At 41.0% G+C, this 14,665-nt stretch overlaps 1 pseudogene; it reads right to left on the reverse strand.

Annotated features, from left to right (window-relative positions):
• Positions 1 to 929: 929 nt before the first annotated feature.
• On the reverse strand, positions 930 to 9,454 carry LOC145396586 (uncharacterized; annotated as a pseudogene).
• Positions 9,455 to 14,665: the final 5,211 nt, after the last annotated feature.

The raw sequence follows: 14,665 nt of genomic DNA on the forward strand, positions 1-14,665 counted from the left end.
TACTAATATGAACCTGTACTCTGTTTGAAATTCTATGTTCAAGTTTTGAAAAATTGACCCAGGAAAGTTCTGTTTCTAGTCTTTTTATGGGAAGTTAGGACAATGCCAATTGAGGAACAGAAATAAAGATAGATAAATTACCAGTACATAAAAACTTGCTACAAGGACTGTAATTCTAAATCTAACTTTATGATGTGGAACCATTTCAATAATACTGCACAAGAGTGACTTAATCATACTGTATAAAACACACCTTGTGATGCACTTCTGCCCATAGAGTGATGCTATGAATTCTGAAGGCTTGAACAGTCATGGACAAAGAGAGAAACCCGGCATATTGGTAATATATTGGATGGAGTCATGGATGCATAGCCCATTCTAATGGGCACTCCATTAATATTCTTTTGTTAATTCTATTCTCTTCTTTTTATATTTCTGGAAACTACCCACCTAATATGTAGCACTCAGAAACAGGGTTGATATGATACTTTAATAATACTGTCCTTTTACATTCTTTGTTTATGTAACTGTAGGGTGTAGGTGGGTGGCTACCACTGACCTTAGGAGGTACTATTATATGAGTGAAAAGGTGGCTAAATGTTTAGCCACATAATCTTCTTCTTTCACTTTTAAGGCGGGACACCCAATCATGGGTAAACACATATTTACAGTCCAAGACTGAAACTTTATCATCCCATTACAAGCCTAATTACACACATGAGATTTCTGTTTTCAAACACTTTGCAGCAAGTGATGGGATGCAATTACAGTATCTGGTTTTAGTGGTTGGTTATGCTCCCCACCAAATAAAAATCCTCAGGTGCAATACAGCCAGCCCTAGTACAGGGAAAGTATGACTGACATTTTTAGCTCATGGAGTGTTTGTCTGTAACAAGACAGGGCCAGAGGCCCCAGAACAACAACAACAGTTACCACACCTTGATCACACGTGTTTTCTGCCGTGTCCACTTCTCTCTCTTCTCCTGCTCTGAAGCCAGTGTAATGCGTTCCTTCCAGGCTCTGCAACTCCTGGCTATGACTGCTGCTCCACAAGCTTTAGCTAAGGGAGAAGTGGGAGAAATATGTATACATTATATCATTATCATCACCATCACCATCATCATCATCTGGACCTCCTTTCCCATCCTAGGGCAGGGTGAGGAGTAGCCAACATCCAGACAGCCCGAGTCTGCCCAATCCAATGGGCCACGCTTCCATTCACCCATCATTCAAACCCCTGGAATCCTGGCTCGTATACTGTATATCAGTATACAGTCCATTATAAATGAAAACAATAATATCATACGCAAAAGAATGGCAGATGATGGTTTTGTAATGAAAATAGCTACAACAGGAATATACCTAGCTATTTATGCAAGGTGTTGTGGTAGTTAATGTATTTGGCAATGTGACTATAAAAACACTACGAGTAGATTTGCTTTTTCTGCCCATCTTTACACACTATAAACAGAATGTCATATTTAATAAGAGGGTATGATATATATTCCACAGTATGTACAATGCTCCAGCTAATAATGTTCACCACAGGGCCATTGTGCTGCATTACTGTGGCTGGAAAAGAGACGAGAGTGCATCCCTACATGGGCAAAGAGGGAGGCTGGGGCAAATGACATGTGCCTGGCAGCCAGCCCAGTGAATGACATACACCGCCCAATAAGAGCACTGACGGAGTGACAGCTTCCATTAGTCCTGCACGTGTGGACGATTCTGAAGAGGATTGCAATGACACTAGTGACAATTTTTTACTGTGACAAACTCCACATTATCTCCAATTTCCTTCCAAATGGGTGACAAAAATGGCCTAACCAAGGAATGGATTAACCATAATCCAATCTACACAAGGCACATAAGCCAGATAAAAAAATATAAAAAAATTGTTAGCATGACAGATAAATGTGTGTGCAGACATTAGGAAAGAAATTTGACAAAGGTGGTGGAGTATAAACACCAGAAAAGAAGAAGATTCAGATTTCATTGCATACCTTAGCTGGGATCAGACATGAGGGATCTGCATTTACTGTATCCCTGAAGCTTCATGCTCACCTTGTCAGCATGTTTTTCTCCATTATTCTGCTTGCACGAAGGAGCTCCTCACATCGCTCTGTCAAGGCCCGCTTATCGTCCATTAACTGTTCACAGTAAGAAAGAGTGATCTTATAGAAAGGGTCAAGGTGTTGGCAAGCCACCAATTTCCAAGTCATTTATGAAATCTTTTACAAGCTGAAGTATGCACTGATTTGCTTTGCTGTTACATGCACTCTGTAATGTATCATACAGGTCCATCATACCTAATGCTCATTACTGTTCTATAAATGAAAAGATGGACTTGCATATATCACTCCAATTTTATGATTAAGTGTAAGGATCAGGGTTTCCACTTTTCTCCCCTCCCACCTTGTATGAACAATGCAGATATCTTTAATTCTCTACACAAAAAATAATGCTTCTCTATGCTTATACTCAGGGATAAAATCTAGTTCATGTTTTTGTTCTTGTTGTTTGTTGTCATAAATGTGAATCCACTGGATTGCAGACTGAAGCTGCCCTTTTCCCTGCAGTCCACCATCCTCTTTTCCGATGAGAACAGGGAGGGAACTGAGGGGCATCTGTTTAACTGCACAGCTCTACCACCCAGTTATATGGAAGTCATGCCTTATTTGGTCCCCTAAGTCAATACATAAACGGTAAATGTGATGCACCATCCTAACCTTTCTAATGAGCTCCAAGTTGCGTTGTATCCTGGCTTCCACTCTCTACCGCTGACTCCTTGCCACCTCCCTCCCGGCCACTTGGTGTGCAGTTCCTCGGGGGAGTGTTGGGGATCCCCTCTTTCTCCCTTCACCCACACAAATAATCTCCAGCAACCGCTCTGCACCTCCACCACTTGTCTCAGCAGCTCTTCATGCTGCTCTGAACAGGATGAAAAGTTTATTAGTATTTTTTTTTTATACTGTATATATAGTTTGGAAGAATTAGTAGTAGGTGGGGCACTCATCATCCCACTCAATCGATGTAGTGCCACTCTCAGATGCCTGCCCTTTCCTCTCTTCCTCTTTTGTATTTCTTTCCTTCATTCTTTCCTCCTCCTTCTGTCTGTGGGTGTCTACACTGAGTGACAAAGCCAAATGGTTTTCCTGTACATCAGTGGCACTGTCAGAAATTTGCTATACCTGGGTGGTAACCATATAACCAAATTATGGTGCCTGAGTGGTCTAGTGGGAAATTAAGCGCTCCAACCGGATTGAGTCGGTTACCCAAGTTTACTGTATATCCGAGGGGTGGCTGGGGATTTATTGCTCATGTAATGCCACTCAGGGATGAATGAGGCCTGGTCACTCATCTTAAATGTCAGGACCAACTTACCCAGCCCTGGGCTCCTACCATTCCTCATGGGGCAGCATAAGATTGGATGATGGATGGATTAATCCTTGAAGAAGAATCTTTTGTAGCATTGTCCAGACACAGTCTACATTAACCCTAACAGTATGATGAAATCTTGTTAATGTATCTTGCAAGCATTAAACAAAGTTAATTCATCTCTGGCAAGATGTCTTGCAGCTAAGAAAGTTAAATAAACCCATTCTACTCATTTTATGTGTGTCTACAGTCAGATGTCTTAATCCCAGAAAGGGGTGGCCATAAATGAATCATCTCCATGTCATTCAGTCCTCCACCAACACCTACCTCTTCACTCCATCCCTCCATCTCATCCTCAACTCCCCTTCCTTTCTCCTCCACCTCACTCACATAAACCCAATGAAGTCTCCATACACTTACCGGTACCATCGCCATCACCTCCCAGTTTCCATCGCTCAGCAAGATCTTGTGTGAAGAGGAACACCTTTTCCACCAACACCTGCAGCACTGGTAGGGTGGCGGATGGTGGTGGGGCACACTACACGTTGGATGATGCTGGCTTAAGTAATGACTGACCAACAGGGGTGATGAGGATAATGCTAACTTTGTAGAACCAGTGTAAGATGATGCAACAAATGGTCTTGATGTGCTGGCAGGTTCTTTGCTTTCCTTTTCCCTGTGCAAAATGTATAGGTTATATTATTATATCATTATTCTCTTACATATGGTAGCAGTAACAGCCAATCCCATCACTGCCCTTTTAGAGTGTAGGGGATCCCAAAACTGGACTATTATAATCAAGATGATTTAGGGGTAGGAAACTGACCTATCCATATAAACAGCAGAATACTGCAACATCAACATCTCTCTCTTGAGGCCATATTGAAAGTGGAAGGAGGCATGAAAAACCAAGAAGATGGCTGAATATGCAGTGAATATGTAAGAAAGTGAGATATGAAAGTTAAGTAAAAGAACTGACAAAAGAAAGACCCTGAGATGCACATGACAAGGGCTGAATGCATTTTTTTTTTTTTTTTTTTTTTTTTTTTAAAAAACCAGCAGTAAATGGGATGCCATCTGTGCATACTGATGACTGATTATGAACCAAGCCTCTAATTCTGTTGGAGCAGCCACAGAGGTGAGAATTTAGGGACTAAGTGTAAAGAAACTTATGCAAAGGTACTAGAGGACACTGTGGTAGGTGGGGGCACTCATCACCCACTCGCTTGATGTAGTGCTGCCCTTGGGTGACTGCCCTTTTCTCTTTTCCTTCCTTCCCTCCTCTTCTGTCTTCACCTACTTCATTCTTTCCTCTTCCTTCTGCCTACAGGTGACTTTACACTCTCACTTCTGTCTTTCTTCCCTTCATTCTTTCCTCTTTTTCTTCCTATGGGTGACTCTACACAGTGACAAGCCAAATGGTTTCCTGTACACCAGGAAACCATTTACTATGCTGGGTGGTAACCATATAACCAAATTATGGCACCTGGTGGTTTAGTAGGCAATTAAGGCACTCCAATTGGATTAAGCCTGTGCACGTTTCTATCCAAGGGGTGGTTGAGGTTTACCGCTCACGTAATGCCACTCAGGGATGAGTGAAGCTGGTCACCCTCATCTTAACTGTCAGGACCAACTTACCTAGCCCCAGGCTCCTACATTCCTCATGGAGCAACACAGGATTAGATGATGAATGACTGAACGAATGAGTATTTTAATGGGAAGTGTCTGTATGGGGGGGGGAAAAAAGAGAGGGGATTAGGTCAGGATGATGAGAATTGCTAAAATACAGAATAAAAAAACTGAAGTGATAAAATAAAAAGTGCTCCCATACCTCTGGATTAACACAGCATATCAAAACAAAATCATGTATCTAATATACTCTACCTTGATGGACTGGTTGCTGTGAGCTTGCTTTCATTTGTTCCTTGCACCACAGTTTCATATTTCATCAACTCTTCTATTTGTCTTTGTTCTTCCACAGTTCGGTTCTCGTCGTCTTCGATCATCTTAAGAGCATCCAACAAGTCCTTTGAAGGCTGGGTTCTGGTGTGTCTGTCTTTGGGGATCCTGCCACTGTTCAAGACAACACAGGTCATGGCTGATCCGGAACGATATACTGGCAGGTCAGCAGTGCAGGAAAAGTCAGATAAGGAAATATCAGTAGACTTTGTAATGGTATCAGATATCACAAGCTTTGTTTCTGGTTCTGGTGGTTTTTGCTGGACAGAAAGTAATTTACTAGCACGGATAGAGATATTTTCAAAATCAGAATTTTCTGACAAAGGTGAAACAGTGTTTGGACTTAGGCTTCGAGGTTGCTCATCAATCTTTATTTCAATCTTATCACTGGAGTCATCCTTCCTATCAGTATATGAGTAATTCACTGCTGCTCTGGGAGAAGACCTGCTGCTGGAGCTGGACTCTTCTATTATGTCCTCTAGCACACACTCCGGGCTCTTGGCTCCCATGAAGGTCTCTGTTAAGGAACCTGTGTCCTCATCCCCAATATTAAGCTCCTGGATTTCTTCTATGTGATCTGAGTCTGACAGCACGTCATCGGGACAGTCCAGAGTTTCTTCTACATTACCTGTATTTGGTTCCTTTTCTCTCTCTTCCTCTCTGGTGTAAGTTAGTGTCTGGACACCACTGTCATGCATCTCAGTGTTTCTTGAACTGTCTGCGATGCATTCAGGAGAGCGAAGATCCTCTCTGCTGGAGAGTTTCAGCAGAAGCTCATGGTTTTGTTTTAACAGCTGCTTCCACTCAGAGTCCCAGTTTTTCCTCTGGTTTCTTGTGTTCTGGTGAGCTGGCCATTATTTGTATCTTTTGTCCAAGGCTCATCACTGTGCTCTCAGATCCATCATTTGAGCCAGAGTCTATGTCCCTCTTGACAAAATCTGCTTGACTGGTACTTCTGGTTGGGCTGATATATGAGGTCTTGTCTTCTGTACTCTTATTGAGGGATTGTGGCCTCAGGTTGTAATCAGAATGGCCATATGTAAAGCTATCCTGTGATCTGTCTGTTAAAAATGCCTGCTTATCACTACTCTTTGCAAGGCTACTGCTAAATGGGGTTATCAGTGAATAACCAGGGTCAACTCTTGCAGCCTTTCCATCAGGAGGAACTCTTGCTGGTTTTGTCTGAGACATGATAATTGTCTGCACCAGCTCTCAAAGTGTATGTCTCCCCAAGTCTGTGCTCACCATGTGTTTGTTCATCTTGAGTGTAAGTTGATCCAAACATAAAATTCTTGTCACTGAGGTCAGAACTGCCATACACGATAGGATGATCAGGACTAAGAGGGAGGGTATACGTTGTCCCAAATCCCATCAGGCTTGATCTATCGGAGTCACTTCCCACATCGTAGGATGGGATAATTTTGTGACCAGGAAGTATCTGTGAAGAAAATGAAGTCAGCATGCTGCTGTACACCTTAATAAATAGCCAAACAACTACAGAGTATTTATTACAGGGCATAAATGAATTTAACACATTGACAATGCATACAACATCAACACATCAGATATAGTCATCAGAAAATGTTGAAATCTATTTATTCAATAAGTCTGACATCATATAGAGTAACTGCCTGATTATGGAAGTCTGCTGCATAAGGATATGAAATTAAAGCCAGAGAGTGGGCTGCAGTATTTACACTGTACTCTCACAACCATTTTCAAGAGCATGCTGTTTTGTCACCAGAATGCTACCGGTACTACAATTTTTTCCCCACAATTCTAACTTATGTAGGACAAAATAAAACTTATGGGTCACATCAACCTAATGCAAGGCAAAATGTAAGGAGGAAAATCATGTTAATGATGTTGTTGACCACGTGTCCAAGATTAGGATTACTGTACAATTCTCCTGCCGAGTGCAAGAAGGGCTAATGTACAAAACTGTAATTTGGGTGGTAAAAGGCCCAGTATGTCCCCATTCATGAAATAAGCAGTACACATTTTTGTTGACTCATATCAGTTTATGTCAAGGGGATTTCAATCTTTTGCATCTGAAAAATTAGGTTTTTAGACATCAGTCGTTCTTGCACACAGCTAGAAAAATATAAATCACCATATACAGAGTGTTCACGTGACAGAAGATAGCGTAAAGTGAGGGAGTCATGTCCTGAATACACACAGATGTACTGACTACTTCTAAGGCTCTATACTTCCCATACCTGCCTAAGGTTGGGTGGAACAGCATGGATGTGACTGGAGACCACACGAACAGACCCACGGCTCACTGGCAGGGGTCGGTGTGTGCTACTGTATGCCACACTCCGGATCTGCAGAAAGACATACAGTATGAAAATGGTCCCTCTCATTCCTGCATGAACAGACAGAAAATCTATACAGTAGTTCACATAAGCTTTGCATAAGTCAGAAGTGGTTGGAAACTGTAGAGAGCTCTTGGCTCTCTGCAAACAATGTTCTATTTACAACTGTAACAAAGCATGACAAGTAAGAAAAAAACTGAAGTACTGGAGTACCCAGTGCAGTATTACTGCAGAGTAAAACTGCTCAAACAGGCTGTTCTACACTGTACTGCATGTGCAATTTTTCACCACTGTACCATTATTCCTCTCTTTCAATATACAGGCACCAGTATTAACATGTATTACAGTGAAACCTCCCTATAACAAACTGGGGGGAAGCCTTGTCCAAAAAAGCCAATAATTCATTGTATGCAATGGTCCCCTTCATGAGGTGGGAGTTCAAGCACATATTTGAAAATAAATGAGTATAATTGCATATTCTAGTACCAAAAATGAAAACTATACCCATTTCACACTAACCTGGCCCATAATTTTGCCTTCTTGCAGCTTATTTTACTTTCTTGTCATTGCACTTCTCCATAAAACACATGTATTGTGACCCATTTAACGGACTGTTTGTCACAGTAGATGGAAGTGTGGTGGCTTCATAGTGTCCATTAAATTCCATAGCCAATCTATCAAGGTTTTACTGTAGTACAAAACTTACCAGTATGAGAAATATTACGTCACATAACACCCAGATCTTTGAGTGAAGTGAAGTCAGTGAATGTTGGATAAGGAGGATGAGGAGGAAATGGAATATGTGAGTGCATTTAGGTACTTGGGTAGTGTGATGAGTAAGGATGGAAGTTTGGAGGATGAAGTGCTTGAAGGGGTACAACAAGGCAGAAAGGTTGCTGGTTCCTTGAAAGCAGTGATAAGAACAGGGAAGTGAGCTTGGATGTAAAAAAGTTACAAAATGACTGTGATACCAACTCTAACGTTATGGAAGTGAAGCTTGGACCTTGTTGGAGGGACACAAGTCGAGAGTGAAAGCAGTGGAAATGAGTTATTTGAGAGGAGCATGTGGAGTAACATGGGAGACAGACTGACAAATGAGGAAGTGAAGTTGTGGTGTGGATGTGGATGTGATAGGAAGCGTTGGGAGAAACACACTGAGGTAGTTTGGCCATGTGGAGTAGATGGAGAGTGAGGGACTGATGAGGAGAGTGTATGTGAGTGAGGTGGAGGGAGAGAGAGGGAAGGGTAGGCCAAGGATGAGATGGAGGGATGGAGTGGAGAGGTATATGAAAGACGGGGTGTGTGAGCCGGAGGAAGGGCAGTGAAATGACAGGGGACAGGGCGACATGGAGGCGATTTGTTTGCGGCCACCTTATGATTTCAGGGGTTAAGGCTTCTGGCAATTGACAGACAGATAGATAGATAGATGCCCAGTATGACTCAACTGTAACATACAGCTTAAGTGCAGCAAGGATGCAAGAACTCACAGATTTCCCTTCCACTCTCAGGCTGAGGTGCCCAACATCATGTGTCTTAACAAATCCTGAGCTGGTGGCTGGTGCTGGTCTGGTAGGGACATGAACATGGGGACTGACACGGCCGGGTGGAGCTGAAGACGGGCGACCAGTGTGCAGTTTTGGGCGACGTGAGTCTGAAGAAGGTCGGGCTGATCCTACTCGCCCACTGACATGCCGTGTGGGACCAACACGACAGCTGACCTGCCGGGCTGTTCCAGTTTTCGACACAGTGGAACGTGCCGAACCAACACGTTTGCGGGAATTTGCACGTTCCTCCAGCATTGCATCAGTCACTCAACAATGTTGTACAATGTGTTAGTTTGGAGGTGAGGAACTGTACCTTAAAAAAAAAAAAAAAAAAAAAGTTAGTACACTAGAAACATGTTACATATCTTTAATATGGAATCAATGCCCAAATGAGACATGGTATAAAATAACTATTAATAACTAAAACAAGGATTAAATAGCCAAAAAGAGCATAAACAATATTTTAAAAATCACCTTGTGATGTGCTACACTTGCAGTTAATGAATAGCCTAAAAGAGCATAAACAATATATTTTAAAAATCACCTTGTGATGTGCTACACTTGCAGTTAATGAATAGCCAAAAAGAGCATAAACAATATATTTTAAAAATCACCTTGTGATGTGCTACACTTGCAGTTAATGAATGTGGAGGCACCCTGAGGAGCAGGTTTTCAGCCACTGCACAACAGCACCTGGACATTTTAAATAATGGCTAGAAGGAATCATTCAGACTCACACAAACTGAAGAGAGGGTGCAGTACTCGTCACCACTTAATACGTATGTCCCAGAAGGCATAGTGACCACCCCCATACTCGCTCACCCATTCAAAGTAAGTGTGCTGCTCTTCACTTCCTTGTACAGTGCAGAATTCTTACTCTCATGCAGTGTTAATTACCATCATTACTTCTTATGTGTGCAGACTTGTTTGGTGTGACAAGGGAAGACGGAGGTTGCACAGCTGCTTCAGGTACCGGTACTCAAACTAAGCAGGTGGTAGGGCTGAGGAGCGTATGCTCGCATGGTATGGCCGGTGAAGAAAGTGGATATTAAACACGCTGATCAAAAGGGCGAAAGGTGTGGCAAGCCAAGAAGAAAATTGTTGGATGTTAACTAAGTACCGTATAATACGAACAAAAGTGATGTATGGGCTTTGATAACGCTAAGGGACTGAATGGCTGGATGGATTGTGTGTGGAGGAGCATAAGACAAAGATTTTGCATCTCATTCTTAACATGACAGTAGGCAGTGTAAAATGTATCTTATATTTTCTGATGGCTATGCCTGTTAGGTACAGTTAGTCCTCTGTGGGGCCTGAATGGTAAGTCAGTGAGTGGCCCATTTCAGTGGCCATGTTGTTGACGGTTCTTCCTTTGGACAAACTGCAGGAGAGCTCCCAGTAACATGATGAAAATTTTACAACTGGAAATAAATTTCATAACTGCATAATTCATATATGACATCCAGATTCTGCAGAAATATTCATGTTACAAAACACCACCAAGTTGGATTTGTTTATTTGGCAGTGGCATCCTACAGAGGTCGACTCGAAACCAAAATTCATTCGTCCTCAAACTGATCTGGTTAGTTAGGTCATATTAAGTTGTGCTAGATTAGGTTTGGTTATCTTGGTTATGTTACGAGGAAAAAAACAATTAGTGACGGCTCAACTTGGAAGCCAAATCAGCCTCAAAGTCCGATACAGCAGGTGGCCACCTTTCATGGTTTGTGTGAAACTGTGATTGTATTCAAAATTACATATTTCCACAATTTTCTAAATCTGTCACAATGATAATTACATTATCATTCACTTAAATAAAAATAAAAATGCGCATTCTATGCATGGGAGCTCTCCTTAAGTTTCAACTACTTTTTCCTCATTTTCTGGGCCCTGCCACAGCCAGAGGTGGAAACAAAGTCTATACCAAGTTTCAATTTTTTGTCTGAATTTTGTCAAGTACTTTTCTGTACCCGTAGAAATAAACTTTCCTTGATTTTGATCATTGTTCCATCATGATTAACAAGAATCACTCTCAATTAATATTTGGTTCTTGGTGCAAGGACCTTTCGAATAACAACGATATAAGTTCAACAAATGAGAAATGTCAGGGAATCAATACACAACAAACCTCCAACATGAGGTCTCCAAAGTGAAAGGCAAATAGATATATAACATAAGACTGAAAACTTCCATTAGTAGTGACATACTTACATATGATTTGGTAATCATCATCTAAATAAGCGTTCAAGTGAAGAATATTGAAAGAGATCGGACCTCACCCTACCGTCCTAGCCATTATGTTTACACTAGCAAGTTAGCACTTAGCGCTGCGTTGTTGTCAAAGAGCGCTATTACCGCTAGGTAAACAAAACTCAAAATATCGCTAGAGAAATGATAACACCTCAAAAATATTTCAGAAACACCACGAAAAGATGAAGAACATTAAACTTCATATTCTCATCCATCAGAAATTGATGCTTGAAGGGCTAGAACGAAGGTGTGTGGCAGAGCCACCCATAGTTATAGAACTCTGTGGTTGGTAGCATTGGTAGTGGGACAAGTTCTTTCTTAACTGTTATAAATCTACCCGTACATTATATAATTAGAATATTGCATAAAGAATTAGCTGAAAAGATGACAGAATTTTTCCAAAAGAATACAGCAGTACATCTTTATTATTAAGTTATAATTAAATGATTGAAGATTTTGTTAACTCGCGCTCTTCAGTCTTCATTTCTTCACCTCCCGAGGCTCCCGTTGCGAGCGGTAGCCGACATATTGCTTTGTAAGTAGACGTTCATCGTATTTACTAAGTCTTTCCATGCTTTTATACATTTATAGCTGGTGTGAGTACTTCTAAGTTTTATGAGAATTCTGGGTGTTATTTTATTTAGGCTTATACTGGGCAAGTCAGCATAGGCCATAGTCCTTCAGGAGAGGGACGCCTTCATTTGCCTTGAAATGGGCCTGCCTGGTTATATATACGTCCGACAGTCACCTCCCTGACCCCCCAAAAGGAGGATGGTGGACGGTGGACAAGTGGCCAGCAGTTACGTTAACCTTTCCGTATGACTTCTTAATATTCTGCCATTAATCAGTTTCAGGGGCAAATTAAGAGGTGCGTCACTGGAGAGAAATGGTTAAATCACAGGGATGGTTGGGGTTGAATGTTTGTGACCTTTGGTTTCCTTTCCCTTATATATTAAAAAAAAAAAAAAAGATGGTGCTCATTGGCTAGTGATTGGTTATCCTTCAATAATGACTGGATTGAATAATCAAGCCCCAAGCCTTTACACTTCTGATGGAGCAGTGAATCTAAATAAGTCAAGCTGTGTGTGTCTGTGAGTTCGTTTAGTTCACGAAAACAGTAATGGATATTGACCAAATACTTTCAGCGTTAGGTTGAGGTAAGTCCAGTGAGTGTCAGAAAAATACCAAACAAAAATTTTGGTGATCGTGTGATGCGACAGCACAGTTTTGTTGGAGATCTCAATGCAAAAATCATTTGTTTCATGCGAACGATAATAGTTATTAAGCTTGTTCTTTTTGCATGAGGTCAAGCCAAGTCCAGGGAGTGTCGGGGGAGGGGGGGGGAAATTGGCCATTATGCGTGATGCGACCACGTAAAATGGTCGGAAATTGAAATGAAAGTATGCAGAAACATTTGTTCGTTTCTTTCACGAGAATAGTAGTAGATATCAACCATTTTTTTTTTTTTTTTTACATTCATGGTAAATCTAGGGAGTTTCAGAAAAAAAAAAAAAAATGGATCGCTTGCGACGTGACTGCAACATGAATATTTTTTTTTTACTTTTGGATCAGAATTGGCCATTTTGAGCTTAGTAACACTATGAAACCAATGGTAATGGTATTTGCAAACATTCTTTGATGCAAGAGTTAGTCACAGGCAGGCACTAGTGATTTACTATTGTGTGGATGGGTGAATGAATTTATTTGTTTACATTGGAGTTCCTCCTTTAAAATATCGCAACTTAAAATTCAACTTTGCTTGTTCTGATATTTTTTTTATGATGTAATGTTTTATTTGTAACTTTTCAGGTTAGGGTATACCATGATGGAGGTGTTTGTGTGGTTTGCATTCACACACATGATGGCAACCCAGTACAGCTACCAATACCAGACTCCAGAACTGTATGCAGTTATGGACCTCAGTTCCCTAATGACCTACATGTGAGTAATATTTCAGTTTTATATGGTAATCGGTTTTCGCTATCACTGCAAAATGAAAAGCTGCACCCCTGCTGTTATCACACACTTTTTGGCTGAAAAACTTTGTTATTGCGCACCTTGAGCTGGTTTCTGCCAACAGTGATGATGCAGTGTCTGAGGTTTCTGATGGCTTTGAGAGATACAGACAGGGGTTTTGTTTGCTCCTCTGTAGGGTACAATTCTGTGTGGGAAGGCTCTTGACATAGAGCTCTTCTTAGCAAGGTGGAGTCAAAGGCATTTTGTCTCATTAACTCACCTCGTACTGGCTACCTTCAGCCTCTGTCTCTACACTATGGCATCTTTCTTTTTTTATCACTACATCAATGGACACTGCTCCTCTTCAGTCTCCTTACATCCCTCCACCATTACAGCAGGCATGTACCACCTGCTAGCAGCTAAATCTCATCCCTTCTCAGTCTGGCTCAGTAATGCAAGTGTTGTTACTTCCAGTCCTTCATGTATGCAACAGATCAACTGTGAAACTGTCTTCCTCAGTCAGTATTTCCATTGCCCGTGATCTCCAGTCTTATAATGCAGTGTGTCCAGGCATCTCAGAAATGAATATATATATATATATATATATATATATATATATATATATATATATATATATATATATATATATATATATATATATATATACAGTAAATACTGTATATATTATACACACACATATATACAGTATATATGCAGAGGCAGCCAACACCCATAAAAACAGAATAACTAATGAAGTTAAAGTGGAAAGGGTGGAGTATGAGACTAGCTTGAAGAGTGTATGAGAGTCATTCTGACTAGAAGAGAGTATTAGAGAGGCGGCTTTGTAGAGTGTATGAGAGTCAGGTGAATGGGAAGATCAAGGATGAGGTGGAGGGATTGAGTGGAAATATATGAGACGGGGGGGGTTAGAGGAAGATTAGTCAGATAGCAGAGGATAGGGTATAGGGAGATTTGTTTATGTTCACCCCTTTTGGGATTAAGATCTTACAACAGATAGATTGACAGACATCACATGAGCTAAAGCTAAGGACTACTGTAACCCTCCAGTGTTCCACAAATCAGCCTCATTTTTAGTTGCACGTTTTCAGGTATAGGTAACTGAAAAAAGAAATCTTGATGTATAAACACATCTGCAATAATTGGCTAAATAAAACCCCCAAGGAGATATCAAATAGCTGGTTAATTCTGCACTTACTGAGGTAAAAGATTATGCGGTAGTCATAATTTTTTTCTCAGTCT

This window comes from Coenobita brevimanus, chromosome 38 (assembly GCF_032717465.1).
Source record: "Coenobita brevimanus isolate Jiangsu-jjx chromosome 38, ASM3271746v2, whole genome shotgun sequence".
NCBI lineage: Eukaryota > Metazoa > Arthropoda > Malacostraca > Decapoda > Coenobitidae > Coenobita > Coenobita brevimanus.